At 46.8% G+C, this 3666-nt stretch overlaps 1 pseudogene; it reads right to left on the reverse strand.

The window, feature by feature from the left end:
• Positions 1-2730: 2730 nt before the first annotated feature.
• Positions 2731-3666, reverse strand: part of LOC102249768 — a 1567-nt pseudogene continuing 631 nt past the window's right edge.

Consider the following 3666-nt stretch of genomic DNA (forward strand, 5'->3'; position numbering starts at 1 on the left):
ATTTGTTAGGTAATTTTCAGATTGCAAAGGGCCAGGCCTTTCATATGCAAAAGCCTCTGCGCACAGCTTGGGTGGGGCGGGGTCTTGGGGGATCAACAGGGCGGAGCAAGCAGCTAATGGCTGCTCCTCAGTCCTACCCTAAGAGGCCCCGTGTCTCAGTGTCCCAGTAATCGCTGCAAGCACCTCTGAGAGAAAGCTGCCCTCGAGTTCCGCCCGCTGCCAGACAGTCCAGTTTCTCCCCGTATGAGTCTGGGTCCCCAGAGACTCGCCCGGAACTGGAGTCAGGGCCGTCGGGAGCTTGTGCCTCCCTCCCAATTGTGAAAGACACCGGCGTCCTCCGTTGCCAGCCCCTTTCTGCACATGTGTACCTCTGCACATTTGAACTGAGTCTTTTTTTTATTTTTTATTTTATTGGGGTGACTGAGTCTTAAGGAGTAAATTAGCATTTCAGGTAGTGGGCCCAAAACAAAGGCAGAAAAATGAGAGAACCCAACATTTTAGTCAGCTTTTGGGCATGGTCAGACCTTTGAATGCCTAGGAGTGTGGATGTTGATTTGTGTTTTATACAAACTACTCTCACCTTAGCTGGTTTGGCTCAGAAGATAGAGTGTTGGCTTCCGAACTAAAGGGTCCAGGGTTCTATTCTGGTCCAGGGCACATGCCTGGGTTGTGGGCTCGATCCCCAGTTGGGGGCTTGCAGGAGACAGCCAATCAATGATTCTCTCTCATCATTGATGTTTCTATCTCTCTCTCCCCCTCTCCCTTCCTCTCTGAAATCAATAAAAATATATTTAAAAAATATATAAAATAAAGGTAATTGGTATTCAAACTACTCTGACAGTGGAATGGAGACCAGAATGTAGGGAATAGACAGAAAGCAGAGAGCAGATATAGGGAGCGAAATTTATGAAGTCCTGAAGGTGGTAAAGAATAGAGAAAAATGGATGAGTTCAACTGATGGGACAGGCACAGTGGTCTATTTCTGGCTTTGGTTTTTCTAGTGACATTTTTTCTTTAAGTTTCTCTCACTTGGAAATCCATGCTCCCCACCTCACATCTTCCTTCCCGCCCCTAGCCTGTGGATTCTTGCATAAACAGCTGCTCTGAGCTTTATTCTATTTCAATTTTTTGACTAAGCAATACATTTCTATAACTGAAAAAGTTAAAATCAGTTGAAAGGTTGTAAATGAGGACTCCCGACCACTCAGTCCCACCCTCTTTCCCCCTTGCCCCTTAGAGCTACCGCTTTTATTACTTTCTTGTGGATCCTTTCAGTGACTCCTTGTTTAAATGCCAAGTACATACACATATAATTATTACTTTTATTTCCTTCAGACACAGCCAGGGTCCTGCTTTGTACCTTTCTAAATCGGCCCAGAGAGCTTCCTCATTCTTCTTTATAGCTGCACAACTGCCCATTGGTTTAGCTTAATTAGTCTGCTCTGAGTTTATTCCCTGGACCTTGCTATTGGCTTTGCTGAGCAGCCTCCAGGTTTACCTGATAAACCAGCGTATTTTCTTTTTTTTTTTTCTATAGAGAATACTTTTTATTGTACAGGTATCATATACACAATTTAATGTGTGAACATTTACAGGCATGGAGTTCAATTCCAAATCTCCATGGCACCCCATACACTGCACCGCGCACTCCTGTTTGGGATTAGCCCAACAGGAATGAGACACAAAGTTATCGCTTTGTGAACAGAGAGCTTCAATTAAATAGAACAGAGCCCAGGATCCTAATTCGTAACACCCTGTGTACATATGAATAAAACCTAAAGATGTGTTTTAGATGACCCCATCACCTTTAAAAGTTATTAAAATGGAACCCCATTTCTCAAAAAGTCACTAAGAAGTGCACCCGTATTTACAGACCCGATTAAATTATGCATAAATAAAATCTGTACACGAGACACATTGTTTCTCAAAATAACAGCGCCTCCTCTGGGACCTGGGGGTTGACAGGCAGCAAAAAAACGCTTCATGCCTGCCCTTTTCAAGTTTACTCGAATCACCAAGATGTGAAATAAATATGCAAATAAAGCTTCAGTACCTTAAAGGAACATGTCATTTCAAAGAATCTCCCATTTGTAGAGTTAATTTTCAGTTAAAAAACAAACAACATAAAATCAGCAGGCTTTGTTTCTACGTGTTTGGTAAAACCCAAAAGCCCCTTTTGAACAAGGGGATTTTTAAGTGTGTTCAATACCACCTGTTAATTAGTTGCTAAGCGGAGTCTGCCTCCTACTGAACGCAGGATTTGATATCTGAAGATGCTAGATAAACACTTTTTTCTAAAGATAAATATTTAGTGGGCAGGGAGCCAGCAATGACTTTCACACTGAGTTATTATTGATTTGAATCACATAGATTTGACATTTCAACAGCTAAGCATGTGGAGGTTTTGTTAGCCCAGGGGATGGATTTAAAAGGTTTGAAAACTTGTAGCACCACTTTCAGAGACAGAAGAATGGGGTTCAAAATAAAACATAAGCTTAATGAATAGAGAACCAGTACTTGTCACCTTCTGATCACTTGTCCAGAGTTAAGGAGACGCTTCAGCGCCAGAGAAATACTAAGGGCTCCCAGAGGGCAGGTCCAACTGGGGGGGGGGGGCAACAGGCCTTTCAATGGGAAGGCAAGTACCAGCTCAGCTTGTCCCCCCAGGCCGAGGAGTCTCCCCATCTGTGCCGGTGAGAGTGGTTGGGGATTCCCTTTGTTTCACCTGTTTCATTTCCGATGCTTCTCCATCTTCTCCGAGGTCTTGCTGGAATCGGCTGGACTCTGGTCCCCCGGGATTCATGTAGGATTTCTCTATGATGACCAAAGCCTCTTTTATGTAGTTCTGCATCACAGACACGGCGGCACAGATGGCCTGGCTGCCAAACCCGTGGGTCACCAGGCTGAAGCGAGACAGGTAGTTCTGAATGTCCGCCTCTAGGACGGGGTCCGGCCGGTTGTTCCCGATGGGTGTTCGGTCTTGGTGGAGAAGGTCCGTGAATTCTTGACACACTTGCTGTGCGGCCAGCAGCATGTTCTTCCTCGTTGCCATCTCATTCCGTTCTCCAAGATGAGGTCTGGTTAAGTACTCGGCCACCGACTTACTAGGAAACTCAGCTTCACAGACATACCCAAAGCCCCGAGCCAAATGAACGGCCTCCCCTTCTACTAAGGACGTCAGGAGGGTGACGCGTGCAGCCTTCCGTCTGCGGGCTGGAAGGTTCAGCCCCATCTTGTCCAGCTCCTCCCGCAAGAACCGGTATCCATCTTTACACTTGGCTCTTCTGAGAACACCTCCCAGTAATGAGGCATTTAAGCACTCAGGCGGGGACAATCGCCTCTGGATTTCGGCAACTGTCACTATGTATTTCGACGTGGAGCTCTGGAGGGACAATCTTCCGCGGACGGAGAAGACCTCACCCGGGTTCATCACAGCCCCCACCAGCTCCTTCTGACAGGGGAGACTCAAGGGATCGTTGGTCATTGAAATGGGATCGTTGCGAATCACAGTCTGATCATGCAGAAGCAGGTGCTGCTCATCCACGATCTGCACCTCGTCCATCTGTTGCCCCATGTCATGAAGGCCCAGGTTCTCCGCCAGCCCCGCTGCGTCCAGGGCGTGCGCGGCGGGCAGCAGCAGGTCCGAGCGGCGGAAGCCATCCCTGC

Source organism: Myotis brandtii, unplaced genomic scaffold (genome assembly GCF_000412655.1).
Source record: "Myotis brandtii unplaced genomic scaffold, ASM41265v1 scaffold115, whole genome shotgun sequence".
NCBI lineage: Eukaryota > Metazoa > Chordata > Mammalia > Chiroptera > Vespertilionidae > Myotis > Myotis brandtii.